The sequence below is a fragment of the Prionailurus bengalensis genome, chromosome X, assembly GCF_016509475.1.
Source record: "Prionailurus bengalensis isolate Pbe53 chromosome X, Fcat_Pben_1.1_paternal_pri, whole genome shotgun sequence".
NCBI lineage: Eukaryota > Metazoa > Chordata > Mammalia > Carnivora > Felidae > Prionailurus > Prionailurus bengalensis.
In genome coordinates, this window is record NC_057361.1 from 27,068,166 (window position 1) to 27,084,845 (window position 16,680).

General features: G+C 44.3%; 1 protein-coding gene across 8 annotated transcripts in view; it reads right to left on the bottom strand.

Moving 5' to 3' along the window:
* The window catches only part of DMD (dystrophin), a 2,018,590-nt gene that overhangs the window by 149,229 nt on the left and 1,852,681 nt on the right, over positions 1-16,680 (bottom strand). The gene's annotated exons all lie outside the window — the stretch shown is intronic.

Here is a 16,680-nt window from a genome sequence, read left to right on the forward strand (position 1 = left end):
GAGGGAAAAATCACAATCATAGTTCTCTCCCCCCACCGCTTTCCCTCAGTCGCAGATTAAAGTGGTAGGGCTGTAAGGACATGGAATTCAGGCTATGCTCAGCCTGGGCTAAACGGGCTTCTCAGGAAGCAGCATTCATTCGTATTTGTGACACAGCTGTAGTTCTCAAAGTGTACCAGTATCAGCATCGCCTGGGAACTTTTGAGAAAGAGGAATTCCTGGGTCCCAGCCCAGACCTACTGAAGTTGAAACAGCACCTTGAAGTTTGAGAACCACTGGTATAGACTCTAAAGAAAACACCACCACCAACGGCGTGCACAGTTCGGTCTTTTAGTAGCGTTTTAGAGAAATCTAAAAGGAAACCATCTCCAATGGAACATTTTATTTGAAAAGTCGCAGGGCCCGGGCAGTTCAAGTGTTTCTAATCTTAGTGTTTGCCATATGACAATACAGGTTAACTGTTCAAAATTATTTCAAGGCTGGAAATACTCTGAAAGGAAGAAAGCCTTCATTAGCACATCAAGTTTTTGCATTCTTCACAAAGTACCTTCCATTAGCATCCATCCAAAGAGTGTTTTCTGACAAACTCCCTTTGGTTTCACTGTCCCTCTTTGTCCATTTATTTTGTTGGCCTATTTTTCTTTTTATCTTCTTTCAACGACTGCCTTTTCACTCTCTCTGGCTGATTCATTCCACTTCAGTTTACAGTTTAAAATGAGTCCCCTTTTTCATTTTAAATATCCTTTTTTGGCTCAACATTTCCCTTTGCCTCCCCCCCCCCCATACAGTGTTGGAGTTGAGGGGGCTGGGCTGTAGATGTCAATCCCCCTTTACGGTTTGCTACAGCATGACAAAAGAGGCAAAAAAATAAAGTACGTGAACAAAAGGGAGAGGGGATGCCAAGTGTCTTCCTTACCCTTGATCAACCAAATAAAAATGTAACCGTTATCATTAAAGACGTGCATGTAGGTACGATTTGAAAGCAAATATAGCACTTCTGCTGGCCTCATAAATTGAGACTTAGTAATGCCGTCCTTTGGCCCTTTTGAGCCAGGGAGTGGTGGAGGCAGCTTCTCGTATGGTCTGAGGGGGGCACACTAGGATTCCCTTTGGGTAAGGTTGTCCCTGGGTCTAACTGCGGATTCTAGGCCTGCCCCTATCCTTGGGGGAGAAGGGATTAGTATTCTGTGAGGATAAAGTTGTGGCCTTTGCCATTAATCAGTGACTAACCTCGGTGTCAACGTGGCAAATCACTTAAATACTGTTTATGTTTATTTCACTGAAAAGAGAGACGCCTCACAGCATGGGCATTTGTATATATCAGAAATCAATGAGCTAAAGGTTTGCAACACCTGTGCTTTGTCATGTTCCTTTCATCTCCTCCTCCTTCTTCTTCCTCTTCCTCCTCCCCCTCCTCCTCTGCTTCCTCTTCCCCTCCTCCTCCTCCTCCTCCTCCTCCTCCTCCTTCTTCTCCTTCGTTTTACACTTTTAAAAAACCCACTGAAGATTCCGAAGTGCTGATACGTTTCGCTAAAATATAAATAATGCTCAAGTCCATTTTCTCACTGTTCAGCTAGAAAACTACTAGGAACAATTCGTTGGGAAAAAAAAGAATGGAAAATAAGAAATCACTATTCAGATTTTTTTTTTTCTTAAATTTGACAGATGGCAATCCTCAAAAATACATCTTTAAGTTCTTTTTTCGACTGGAGTTATAGGCACTTGAAGACTTGTTCCCAAATCTTGATGTTATTCTAGAAATTAAATACTGAAAGTATTATTAAGAAATGACACGGGCATCACAGTAACTGCTTTATTGTCAGCTTCGCTTAGATTATGAATTCCGCTTATTAGGAAAAGGCGTTGAGAAAAGAACAGAATTTATGTATCTTCATGTCATATGTAAATTCTACAATGATGCCATGTATGAAAATAAATTGTTTATAGTAGCTATTATTGTGATTACTGTTTTGACGTGAATCAGAGACAGGAAAGGAACATGGGGCTCGGCCACCAGAAAAAACAAGTTGAAACTCTGACTCCGGAATTTACCATCAGCTACTCATCCCAGACACCATGGCGAGAACGCGACGGCGCGAGGTCTGGAAGAGGGAGTTTGGCTCCAAGGCCTCTAGTATGCTGCCATGAGGAGATGTGGCCTCTTTTACTGTGGGGGATGATCTGTATATTTTTCTTTGGTGCTCATGAGCGATCTCACTGCTGTCTGACAGGAGAGGAGAGTAGGTTTGCTACAAAAAGGGCTAAGCAATGAACGAGACGGAATGAGGTCCCGGAAGGCACCCCAGGTAATTCTTCCATACCCCAAACTCCAATCTTTGAACCACTTCAATGTTGCATGTACTTAGAAAAATGAAGCCCTCTCTGATCTAAAGGACTAACCCCTCATTCTCCCCTCCACCTCTATCCTCTGCCCTTCTCCACTCTGCTCTGTGCCCCAGAGGGTTGGACCTCTGGGGATGACATCAATCAGGCTCTCTCTCCCTTTGGCTTCCTTTTGCTTTCAGCCAACGGGAGGCCATGAGGAAAGGCCTACAGCTGGAGATAAGGGGCAGAAGGAGAGAGATGTTTGCGTATTTACTCCCCAGGCTCCCTCCTGTTGGCCTTGCACCTGGAAGTGGCTAAGTTCCTTTACCCTCCCGCCCCAAGTCTAGCTGGGCAGTCATTTCTACAGCAACGGCACCTTCCAGGTTCTCCCTTTGCCCTTGTTCTTTCCCCTACGCTGCGCAGGCTTTTGTAAATAACCTTTCCAGCATGCTCTTTTCAAGTATCACTTTCAAATGTACCATCCATTTCTCCCAGGATCCTGACCAAACAGGGACCCATCCAGTCAAAGCCACCCTCTGGCTCACTAGACTGGATGCTGAGTGGGGACTTCTGAGGGAGGAGTAAGTTAACTCCACCTTTTGGAGCTGAAGATGACTAGGTTCATTCACTGAACAGCTATTTCTAGAAGCCTCCTCTGTAGGCCCAAAAGGAGCGTCTGGTCAACTGGGCGTAAAGGCAATTCAGCACTTATAAATGGTGATAATGGCAGGTGTAAAGGTCAAGAGGCCACAAACAGCTTTTTCTTTTCAAGAGCTTCAGTGGTCTATTTGATCTTTGGGAGAGAATGTCAAGATAGAGATTCAGTAGGCGTGCAAATTGAGCAGGACCTAGGGTGACGATCCAGAGTTTGACCTATATCCTGAAAGGTCTGTATTTAAGCACGGGTGTGGTTCTGTCCTATCTGCCTTTTAGCAAAATCACTCGGGAAATGGAGTGAGGGCTGGATCGGAGGAGTCTGGAATTAGGAGACCAGATACAAGCTGACGGCCATATGACAGACAGGGCTCTGAACAACGGTAGTGGCCGAGAGTGGAGAAACGATAAAATAGGGTTTAAAACTACAGGATTCGTGGGGCGCCTGGGTGGCTCAGTCGCTTAAGCATCCGACTCTTGTTTTCCGCTCAGGTCCTGAGCTCAAGGTTCTAGGTTCAAGGTTAAATAAATAAACTTCAAAAAACCCCAGGAGTCATGACTGATGGGATGCATGGGTGGAAAAGAGAGAAGATCTACCAGGACCACGGACCTCCATCTTGGCCACCCCTCCATCTCGCCAGCCGGCCACTCTGATCTAATTGACCTTGAGCACTGGGATTTTTTTTTTAAGGCTCCCCAGGTGATTCTTATAGGCAGCCAAGGTTGAGTCACGGTTCTAGGGGTGAATCCCGAGACCGCATGAGTAATATTCACCAAGCCAGGAATGTCAGGAGTGGGGGGGGGGGCAGGTTCAGAACAGAAGAGGGTCAGAGAGAGAGGAGGAATTCAGTCTTAAGCACGATGAGTCTGAGGAGGCCGTGTGATGCAAAAGGCAGCTGGACCTCTGAGTCTGGAGCTCACAGGGACGACGTTTGGATTGGAGCTAAGGACCGGAAATGTCAGTGCTGTAGGGTCACAGGTTTGGACGAGCCCAGGTCGTGGAGGGTGTTTAGGGCCTGGGCCAGAGGCCAAGCTGCTCGTATCTTGCACAAACACGTCCTTGTCCTCCTGGGCTGCTGGAGATTCAGTGCTAGTCAGGTTTTACCGTTATAAAATGAGGAGCAGAGGGGCGCCTGGGTGGCTCAGTCGGTTAAGCGTCCAACTTCAGCTCAGGTCACGATCTCGCGGTCCGCGAGTTCGAGCCCCGCGTCCGGCTCTGGGCTGATGGCTCGGAGCCCGGAGCCTGTTTCCGATTCTGTGTCTCCCTCTCTCTCTGCCCCTCCCCCGTTCATGCTCTGTCTCTCTCTGTCTCAAAAATAAATAAACGTTGAAAAAAAATTAAAAAAAAAATTAAATGAGGAGCAGAAAGGGAAAGGGTAAAGAGACGGAATGGGGGACGGCACTACCCGCTAGGGTCCAGCTTCCTGTAGCTCCAAGAGTCTCTACCCGCATTGCTTTCTGTTCCCTAGCCAATGTTAAGTATCACCTGCCTCATTTTCTAAAACTCATTTGGAATATAGGCACTACTTCCATTAAGCATAATACATGTTTTACAGTCAAATCCCAACATCTGCATTAAGCAAACACGTAAGGATTCCATGTTGCTCTCTGCACAGGACGAGTCTTAGCCGCGAGCGGTGAATGGGCCGTCCAATAAAGGCTCCTGGTGATGGTGAGTCCTTGCTAGTGAGGGCAAACGCCACGGCGGACTCATTAAAATATGTACAACAATCTCTTTAGATCAATCTGAAACCAGCATCTTCTGGACATAAGAATATCCAGTCAGTACACATTAACCAGTAAATGAAGAGCCCTCTGCGTTCAGACACAGAGTTATTTCACACTCACACAAAAGCCTATTCTTCCAGGCCCTTCCCCTGCAGGGAGGCAGGGTAAGCCAGGCTGAGGAAAGTTCTCTGGCCCAGCTGCCACCTAAACCGGAGATTTCACCGAACAGGTTCCAAGTCAAGTGGAACTCCGCTCCCCTCTCATGTAGTTTGCTCTTCATAAGATTTTTTCAAAGCTCCCACGGAGCCACCTATATCAAACCGAACATCTAAAGAGATGTGAAGTTTAGCATCTTCACCAAAAGAAAGCCACACTTCATTAACCTCACAGGCCAGCGGCTGCTTCCCCGGAAAGAATTCGGTATCAGCCCGCCGGCTACAGCGCTACCCCGCGGCTAGAAAGCACACCGCCACCTGCTAAAAATGGGTAACTGGTTAAGGTGGTTCAAGAACACTGACGACAGCATTCCCGGTCTACCTTAACAACGGCTCAGAGCGGGATCTGTCTGTCTGCCTTTTCCCCAACGACTGTGGCAAAGAGCAGGAATTTCAAAACTAGGCAGAAATTCTGACAGTCTGCATAATCTGCCTTCCTCTTCAGCTACAAATAAGGCTTTGTTTTCGATTAGACTCACAGCAGGTGAAAACCCCAATTAGTGAATTCATTCTGGGGCCTCTTTCTATCTTCCTCCCACACATCACAGTAAAAAACTTAATAATAATAATAATAATAATAAGGAAGTCTCAGTCTTTTTCCAAATCACAAGTAAATTAACCCTTGCATCTACCCAATCAAGCCCTTTAACAACGTAAAGGATTTTTTTTTTAATTTTTTTTTTCAACGTTTATTTATTTTTGGGACAGAGAGAGACAGAGTATGAACGGGGGAGGGGCAGAGAGAGGGAGACACAGAATCGGAAACAGGCTCCAGGCTCGGAGCCATCAGCCCAGAGCCCGACGCGGGGCTCGAACTCACGGACCGCGAGATCGTGACCTGGCTGAAGTCGGACGCTTAACCGACTGCGCCACCCAGGCGCCCCACAACGTAAAGGATTTTTACAGGAAAATAGGGGCGAGGGGTGTTGAAAGAATTGTCCTTCTTGACTTCATAATGGGGCTTACAGAAAATTCTATTCTGCTAGGTCTTATTGTTTTCTTCAAATCCATAAATACTTAGATTTTCTGATCTAGAAATTGCAGTTTTTCTTTCTACCTGAAAACTCACAAAGCCAATATTATCTAAAGAATGATTAATGGACAGTCTGCTCCACGAGAGAATGATTTTAAAGTTAGGCTCTCATTCTGGTGTATTCGAGGGGAGAGAAAATATTAAATTTTAGTTTTCATAGTATGCTTTGGCCTTAGGAAGTGCACCAAGTCTATATTTCATACTTTGTAAATATTTATTTGTCACAGGAAATTCATAATTGGACAAGGATACAGGTTGGGTTTGAGCATTCAAAAAAAAAAAAATCAAGACAGCTTTAGTTCTTAGAGTGATTTACTTACACTTTGTCAATTGCTTCTCTGGAAATAATGCCCAACCCAGTTTTATTTATGAGCGTATGATTAAAAAAGAGCAGCTTTGTCTTTTTTAATTGTTTTAGTCCTGTCACTTTTCTTGAAACAAGTCGTAGGACTTATTATCCACAAGAAAACACTGCACATATATCAAATAGTAACGCAGCTTTTAGAAGTACTCATCTGTTACTGTCAGAGGTTCATTTCATTTCGAGGCTTTTTAATTAAAATGCAAAATTCTACATACATGCCTGCCTAAATGACTCCTTTCTAAAGTACTCGAATTTCATAAAAAATGTTAAATGCTAATGTAACCCTTTTTAATACTTATGACTTGCTTCTTGAGATTTGGGGGGGGAAAAAAAGTAAACAGAGGAATTACCAGTCAATTAAGCGAACAAAGAAGTCATCCTAAGTTGAAACAGATAAGGAAAATTTAATATTCAAATGCTACCGAATGAAGACACCAGGGTTTTTTCCTTCCCTTTGAGATGAATATCTACCAGAATCAAAAGCAGCTTCTTAATCGTCAGCAAGCGTAGTAGCTGTATATTCTAGCAGAGGTGTTAAGACGAGCAAGGCACAGCTCTGGACCAATTCTGCCCCTCAGAGGCCGGTCACTTACCCCCTCTGGAGCTCTGTTGACTCCTGCCGCCAATTCAGATACTACTGCACAGGGCCACAGTGTGGGTCAAATGACATAATGACTATGAAAACGATTTGAAGGCTGGGGAATGCAATGTTAATGCAACGTCGCTTGTGCTCCAGTCACAATTCCTTACAAGAAAACCCAGTATGTCCAGGAATACTGTCGGGAATACAGCACAAACTAAATTCTGCACAGACACTTTCACTCGCCATTTTGAGCCTGCTGTCATGAGGGGAAAGGAGAGGTCTAAGAGTTTGTCTCTCCTTTTCGGAAATTTGCAAAAGGAATCTTCCCTTCTGATTTTACCTTTAAGAAGGAAGCAGGTGGGTCAAATAAGATTTTCTCTCTCTCTCTCTTTTTTTTTTTTTGGCGAGATAAATCAGCAACCACGAGCCTGAGGTAGGAATGAAATTAGCACCCTTTGGCTCGCATTCTTTGGGGCTGGGGTTAAAATATCAGTAGTATTCCCACATGTTAAAAGGTGGATTCGCATTCATATTGTCAGAGAGCAGAACCCTGAAGTAGTGAGAGAGGCAGGAGATACTGGATTTGTCGGAAATAGTGGGAGAGAAAGATCCCCTACACCCTGATGGACAAGTCCTGTTAGTGACAGGCCTTCGACAGGCAGGATGCAATTGGAATTCCCCACGGACAGGAATCCATAAAGGGAGAAACGGAGGTTAAAACCAATTTAACCAATTAATGATTTACCAAGGGCTGAATCTTGTACTCCAGCACTGGTTTATTTTTGTCAAGGCATTTTTTTTTTTTTGGAAGATAAAAGGAAAATATGAACGCAAGGAATTGTAATTAATTCACAGATCTCCAAGAATTTTTTTTTTCATGTGCTGTACCCAGAATAAGTTTATCGCATATTCCCCTATATTAATTTCTTTGGATGACTGCGGTCATGAGGTACTTACTGGGCACTGACATACGTCTTCGCTTATCAGTTAAACTGTTTTCACCGCTCTTCACTATTAGTAAATCCTAGAAAATGTTTGGAAGATGGACACGGAAATAGTTTATTCTTTTATTCTTTTTTTATTTTGTTTTATTCTTTTAGAGAGAGTGTGTGTGTGCACGCAAGCGAGGGAGAGGGGCAAAGGGAGGGAGGGAGGGGGAGAGAGAGAGAGAGAGAGAGAGAGAGAGAGAATGAATCCCAAGCAGGCTCCATGATCACTGTGGAGCCCAGATCTGAGGCTCCGTCCCATGACTCTGGGATCATGGGAACCATAAAACCGAGAGTCAGGTCAACAGACTGAGCCACCCAGGTGCTCCTGGAAATAGTTTAAAATTTCAACATTGTACCCCGGTTCCAAGAGGAGCACCCAAATATGGCCTAGACTTTAAGGAGCTTAGAATCTAGTGGGGGTGGGGTGGGGAGGAGGAGATAGACTCATATGAGGAAACACAGTAACAGGTAGATGGTAAGTATAGAAACAGCCATAAAAAAAGGAAGCAAAAGGAAAAAGCGGTTTGACCTGTTGGGGTTAACAAACACACATTCCAATTAAGAGCTAACTAGACTTAAACCACCAGGTTTCATGCAGGTTTTTGTTTGTGTATGAAGAGCTGAAACAAGTTGCTTAAGTTGACTCTGTGAGCTCATTTCTCCTATTAACAATTTACTAAAGCACAGATGTTTACGTGTTCACATACTGCAGTGTTATAAAATCAGATTATGCTTTTTTGGGGAATTCCAAAAAGAATTTGGCCAATATTGTGTTTTGTATCTCAAGAAGGTTGATATTCAGAAAACGCTACCGTCCCCATTAGAATATCAAATCACATTCTCGAGGCAATATCAAGACCCTAGCGTGGGAGAGTACATCCTCGCAGGTTCAAGCATTCTCATCCCTTAGAAGCTCCTCCTCATATGATGGAAAAACGAGAAAAAAACACCGGCATTACTTGTGCTTGTGAAGATTTTTCTTTTTAAAGAGAATTAACTTTGGAGTGGGAAGAAACAAGAAGAAATGGATTAGAATGGAAATGGATGCCAAGTAGACTATGAAAATATTCCAGCGAAGAGAAGATAACCAACTGGGTGATGGGGAGTCGGAGATGCAGGCTTCCATTTGCGGAACGAAGAAGTCACAGGAAAAACAAAGTTCGGCACTGGGAATATAGTCAATGGTATTCTACAGCGTTCTATGGTGACAGATGGCCGTTACACTTGTGGTGAGCACAGCATAACATGGAGAGTTGGCCAATCCCTGTGTTGTACAGCTGAAACCCATGTATCATTGTGTGTCAGCTATACTTTAATTACAAAAAGCAGATCCTTTATGCTATAAGGATCGGGGGGGAAAAACACACACGCACACAGAGGATGAAAGCCTGAATTAAGAAAGTAGCCTTGGCAACTGGTGGCAAGGTTGAACTCAAGAAAGGCTACAGGAGAAACTCAATTCTGCTTTTCGACCAGCTGGATGCGACGGCTGGAGGAAAGGGGAGACTCTAGGGTTTTGGATCACGGCACCACTAGCGAAGGATTCATACGTGTGTGTATATCATGGACGTGCTTCGAGGGCACCTTCCAAGAATGAATAAATGTCACCAATTAATAGATAAAATCCAGGATTAAGAAAACGTAACAGAATAAAACGTTAAGAAGGGAGGAAAAGTTAGAGACAGATTTGAAGATCATCGGGCTTGACACAGTCACATTTAGCTATGCACACCCACCAGAACGAGAAAGACGAAGAACACAAAGCCTTGGGGATGGCGTGGAGCAGCTAGAACTCTCTTCGCTCTGCTGACGGGAATGCAAACCGGTACGACCACATTGGAAAACCGGCAGAAGGTATAAAAGGCCCACACGGGCAAACCTAATGACCCAGAAGTGTCACTCCCTGATGTAATTTTAAAAGGGATGCACGCATATCATCACCAAATGACACATTAGAATGTTTACAACATCATTCTTTGTATCCGGGGGCAATCGGCAGACTATATAAATCGTAGCATATTTATACAGCGGGGTATCATACAGCAGTGAGATTGAACAACTTCATACCACACTCCGGGTGAATATGAGCTTTTTTTTAAACCTCCTTTATTTTTTTTTCTTTTACATTTTCATTTATTTTGAGAGAGAGGATGAGCGGGGGAGGGGCAGAGAGAGAGAGAGAGAGGGAGAGAGAGACACTCCCAAGCAGGCTCTGTGCTGTCATTGTGGAGCCCGATGCAGGCCATGTACTCAGGAACCGTGAGATCACGACCTGAGCCAAAACCGAGAATCGGACGCTTAACCAACTGAGCCACCCAGGCGCCCCATGTGAATGTGGGTTTTAAAAAGCCAGGCACAGGAGTGCCTGGGGGGTTCATTTGGGTAAGTATCCACCCGACCTCAGCTCAGGTATGATCTCCCTGTTGGTGACAGCTGGGAGCCTACAGCCTGCTTCAGATCCTGTGTCGCTTTCACTCTCTCGCTGCCCCTCCCCCACTTGCACTCTGTCTCTCTGTCTCTTTCTCAAAAATGAATAAACATTTAAAACAAAATAAAATAAAATAAAATAAAAGGCCAGGCACAAGAGAATACAGGCCGTATGATTCCATTTGCATGAAGTACAAACACGGTCCAGATTAACGGTGTTTAAATTTAAGGTAGTGGTTACCCACGGAGGGCAAGGGTGGGTAATGGTTGGAAGGGGGGCACAGGGGGATTTCAGGGGCGGGTAATGCTTTGTCTCTTGATCTGGATTCTGGTTACAGAGGTGCGTTCAGATGGTGAAAATTCATTGTGCCGTATACTTAAGATTACACCTTTTTCTATGTCAATATTTTCCATCCAGAGTTTCTGAAGCAAGCAAAGGGAAGCAAAGCAAAATCTCCATTCTGCTCTGAGATCTAAATCAAATTACTGCATGGTTTGTCACATGGGAGGAAACACTGCGCAACGTCCGTCTTCAGCAAAATCCCTACAGCAGTTGTCTTTCCAGGGCCCCTTGAGGGTCCAGTGCCCCCGAGCTGAAGCCATCTTACGGGGATCGAGGCGACGTGGCCCTAGAGTGCCACGCCTGAGTTAGGGATAAAACATGGCAGGCACGGCATTTTCCCAAACATCAGGTCACGAACCAGTAATGGGTCATGAAATCCATACAGGGCATCATCCCTAATATTGTTTTTGATGGCAAAGAAAAGAACAAAAAATATGAGAAGGACTTCTACAGTAAAGATAAGTAATGTTTGGTGGGGCTCTTCTTTGTTCGAACACAGAGCGATATTTATAGACACAGATAATGCGTGTGTACGCAGGGGTGTTTGCACTGGGATGATATGTAAAAAGTAACTTTTACCGTGGGTGGGTCAAAAAAGACGAAAGCGCAGAGAAAGCGATGGACTGCGTACCTATTGGACAGTTATGCGTAAATACAGTTTCTCTAGACAAAGATTCGGAAGTAACCCGGGGGCAGTGCCCAGTTTCGTTCTCGGGTAGGGGTCGGAGCGTTACAAGACCCTGGAGGGGCATTCGGAGATGCAGGAGGGGGAACAAGCTAGGGAGGTGTTGGTCACGTCTGAACTTCTAGCAGCAGGAAGCGCTTCAGGGGCCGAGAGCAAGGATGCCTCCTCAAGCTTTAGGGAGAATCTTCTCCGCCAGCTGTTCCCTTAGGTGACCATACGAGCATACGCTCCGAATCGCTCGGCCTTTTCTTTTCATTGCAAACGGCGCGGTGATATTGTCACACGGCAGAAGGCAACACGTTGCTGCTAAAGGCGCTGTCAGCAGCCCGCTTCCCAACAGAAACCGAGAAATCATCCCTCTGCTCCCGCCCCTGCAACGCGACCTCATTTGACGCCCTTGCTCGAGCGCCCATGTCTCGGCCGACAGACTGAGGGCCGAAGGATGCCCCTTCTATGTAATACCTGTAAATTCACCCTAGTAAGTGCTTGGGAGAAACTGACCCGAGCAAGTGTTTATGAAGACTGATAATGACGATGCTTCTACAGAAAGGAAAAAAAAAAAAAAAAAGATTCATTATTTATTTATTTATTATTATTATTATTATTTTTAAGTAGGCCCCAGGTCCGGCATGGAGCCCAACGCGGAGCTTGAACTCACGACCCTGACGTCAAGACCTGAACTGAGATCGAGAGTCCCACACTGAACCGACTGAGCCACCCAGGTGCCCCAAAAGAAAAAAGGTTCTTACATGATTGTAGGGACACTCTGAACAGTCGGGAGCTATGGGAATGTGAGGCATATCAAGAATCAGAAAATAATACCGGCTTGGAGAATAAAATTCTTTTCAAAAGAATGACCAGCTGGAAGAATAGCCAGAAAAGTAGTCATAATCCTTCTTTCTCCAGTATTTAGTCACGGCAGCATTCCATGAATGGGCAGTAGTAGTAAGTGATTCATTAACTATATTTCTCGTCAGTAACTTTCATATTTCAAAATCACCAGACTACAGATACTTTGTTTCTACCACTGGCTGTGAAGCTACATGCCAACGGTCTCACCCAGCATGAGTACTCACAAAGCAAGAATTATCAGAGCACGTCTCGTTTCACCTACACCTAAACTCAGAGTCCTCTCAGGCTGCAAAAGAACTTGCTGGTAACCTCTCCAACGCTCTGCAGCATACTGCAACATGGCCACAAATTCTGGCCCCTCCACGATATCTAGCTCTTGCAATGTGCCTCTGTGCCTCCTCCCAGCAGAAGCCGGGGACTTTTCCCACCCCCTTATCTGTGATGGCCCGATGACATGACTTGCTTTGGCCAACGGACAATAGCAAACGTGACACAAGCACACACTTGACAAGTATCTTTGTGAGGAACCGTGGGTTACCCAGTTGGATCAGGAGGCACACAGACCTAGTCACATTTGTTCCTAAGGGCCAGCCTGTCAACCATCAGGCGTGCAAGTCAGGCCGTGATAGCTCCTCCAGCCACAAGCTGGCCACAGATGCATGCACAGGCCCAGCAAAGAATAGTAGCTGGTCCAGACCACCAAAATGGCCCAGTCCATCTTCAGAGAGTGAGCTAAATAAGTCGTTGCTGTGTTAATGGACCTACAAACCATGGCTTACAGGCCAAGTCTGGCCTGTGGCCTGTTGTCACACAGCCTACCATCTAAGTATGATTTTTACATTTTTAAAGAGTTGCAGGGGCGCCTGGGTGGCTCAGTCGGTTAGGCGTCCGGCTTCAGCTCAGGTCATGATCTCACAGTCTGTGGGTTCGAGCCCCGCGTCGGGCTCTGGGCTGACAGCTCGGAGCCTGGAGCCTGCTTCGGATTCCGTGTCTCCCTCTCTCTCTGCCCCTCCCCCGCTTGCGCTCTGTCTCTCTCTGTCTCAAAAATAAATAAAAACATTAAAAAAAATTTAAAGAGCTGGAAAAAAAAAGAATATGCAATAGAGACCCTAGGCGGCCCACAAAACCTAAACTACGGTCTGGTCTTTTATAGAAATATCTGCTGACCCCTGTGTTAAGCGATTAATTTGGGGGATGGTTGATCAAAGAGCAAAACGGAGCTGATACGCAACTACGCCCAAGAAACCACGTTAGAAACTAAGACTTTCTCCCGGGGACTCAGCTGACACCAGCTTTACTCGTAACATCCCCAAGCTACACAACAGCCCTAATGTCCGCCAGCGGGTAAATGGACAAACAAACCAGGGTATTATCTGTGCAAGAGAAAGTACTCTGCAGTTAAAAAGGAATGAACTACTGGGGCGCCTGGGTGGCTCAGTCTGTTAAGTACTGGCCAAAATGAGGTGCAGTCCACGGGATGTTTATATAAATATAGGACAGATTCAGGTCATGCTGTCAGTCCCGTCTGATTCATTCGGAAAATATCAAAACACTGGATTCAGATGCGACCTTAGAGGTTAATGAATGACATCCTCTCACCCAATACAGAAATTGCCTTTAGGGGCCGGGCAGTCAGTTCGGCCTTGAGTATCCACTGCACAAGGAGTTTACTGCTTTTTAAGGTGGCAGATTCTGTTTTGTGGTAGCTCGATTTCAAAATTTTCTTTTATATTTACTTAAAATTGGCTTTCTTATAGCTTCCACACATATAGTTGAATCTGTCGTCGGGGCAAAATAGGGAAAAACAAAGTAAGGAAAAATACATAATAAACAAAACAACTACAATGCAATAAAACCCATCACTTCTTGCCTTCGACATATTTGAGGCCCTCTATTACATTCTCCTTAGTACCACTTCTCTCTGAGCAAAATCTAAATGTCTGCATTTACTTCTATATTTTCTTCTTATCTAATATGGCCGATAGGCCCTTGGCTACTCTGGGGATACTCTGAGCAAAAAGATCCATTTAAAATGTGATATTCAGAACTGAGTAGGCGGGATGCTTATAGCCCCTTCTCTGCCTGTATTAATGCCATCTACAACTGTTGTAGCATTCATTCATTCATTCATTCATTCATTCAAGTAGGTTTCATGCCCAACACAGAGCCCAATGCGGAACTCACAACCCTAAGACCAAGACCTGAGCTGAAATCACAAGTCGGACACTTAACCAACTGAGCCACTCAGGCACCCCCGTTGTGGCATTGTGGTTCGTAAATGCCGTATCACACGTGTTGTTCATAAGGAACTTATGGGTTGCTAAAAGACCCAAGGGTTTTTAAACATAATCTGATATTAAATAAGGTCTCTTTCCTCCCGTGTGTTTAAATTACTTGAGTCTAAATGTGAGATTTATGTCCTATTTAAATATGCCTTCATATTTCACCTCATAATAAGAAGTGATCTTTCTAACTGAATTAAATCTATTATTTTGATACATTTATCACATCAAGTATTTACAACTTTCATCAACTTCAAATTTATTAATAAGTATAGCGACTATGTGTAATCATCCTTTCCACAATTGAGTACCTACCATGGATTCAATTCTATTAGGTAGGAAAGAGACCACAGTGGATCAAAACGGTCCCTACCTTCTTGACATTCACAGACTAGAGCAGGAGACATATGTACAAACAAACAATCACAACTCAGATAAATGCTGGTAGAAATCTGTGCTCACTGAACAGAAATTGGCCAACTGAGGTCTTCAGGCCAAGGGCGGAGGTGATGAAACAAGAATTGGTGGAAAAAGCATCTGCAAGCAAAGACATGCATATCTCAAATCCACGGTCAAGGACAGGGACTCTACTGCATGGTGATCCTGATCTGTCAATTGACATCCTTCGGGCGTTTTTGTTTATCAGCTGCAAATTCGCTCTATTATCCAGCCCACTGGGTTTTCTCTTGTTCCCAAGACTGTCAAAAGAACTTGAAAAATACGGTGTAAACTCCTGAGATACACTGCCTGTAACCGTCTTCTCAGCTAACCCACCCAGTAGCCACGACAGAAGGAGCAATGAGGGAAATTTGGCGCGACAAGTTTTGAGGATATGATGCTGACTTCCAAGAAGTAGGTTTTTGCAAGTACTCATTGTTCACCCCCTCAATGTTGTTTTCTAGGATTATGTTGCTCATCAACATCAAGCTGATTGGTCTGTAATTTTTAAAATCTATCTTCTTATTTTAAAAAAATGTGTACTTATTCTTTTGAGAGAGAGAGAGAGAGAGACGCAGAGAGAGAGAGGAAGACAGAATCTCAAGCAGGCTCCAGGCTCAGAGCCTGAGGAGGGGCTCAAATTCACAAACCGTGAGAGATCATGACCTGAGCCGAAATCAAGAGTCAGACGCCTAACCCAGGCGCCCCTTATCTTCTTATTTTTTAAAGGTCAAAATAATGTTCACTTTTTTTTCCTTGGATGACATCACCAAGCCCCTTCCCATGTTTTCTCCAAGCCTACCACGAAGCAGCACTTTCCAGGGCAGGAGAAGTAAAGTTTTAATTGCTATTGGGTGAAGAGAACACACTCCTGTTGAGTAGAAAGGGGCTTTGCACTCAAAAAGAGGCCGAACGCTAAAATCACACGACAGCAGTTCTAACAAATTAGATCTGGTTTCTGAATCGATTTTTATCTTTTTTTTTTTTTTAACAACAAAAGCACTATGAGTTGAGATCATCTCTAAGATAGTCTAGAAAAGAATCCTGTTCCCATTAAACTTGAATAAAACTTTGCTTGGATTTATGGCATCTTAAAAGCCAGGATACTCTCCTGAAAAGCAAGTGATCTGAAAGTTTCAGACTGTACCGAGTTGTTCCTTACTTCTCCGTGGCCCTAATGGATTGATGACCTTCAGTAAAGAAGTGGTTCTCTATTCCTGACTTGCAGTGAAGGTGTTAAGAAGGTTCGAAGAAGGAACCTTCCTTTGGATATATTCAGTGAGCTCAACTTTCCAGCAGAACTTATCTGACTGAGTTGGGAATGTTTACACATATGTCTCCTGCTGTAGTCTATGAATGTCAAGAAGACTGGGACCACTTTGATCCACTTTGGTTTCTTGACTACGTAATAGAAGCGAATCCATTATTTCGTTGCTTTTTGGAGGTGGTTTTTCCATTTGCACCCTCATCTCCAGGCGGCATCACCCGGGAGCCTCCTATATTTTGGCAGATTTTAACTATAGATAACTAATTGGCACGTATGTATATTTAGTTTTAATCAGATGTAAAGCCATGTATGCAAAGCAAAGACTTTGCTCAAAGTTCCATGTCTAGACGAAACGTGATTACTGAACTTAACAGGAGATCATTTGCTGGGGGAAAAGTGGTCGATATGCTTCTCGCCTCTACAAACCTTGCTACAAAGTGTCAGTTCTTTCTAATATATAATCAAGGGAATTTTGTGTCGGGGAGAAAACTTCTC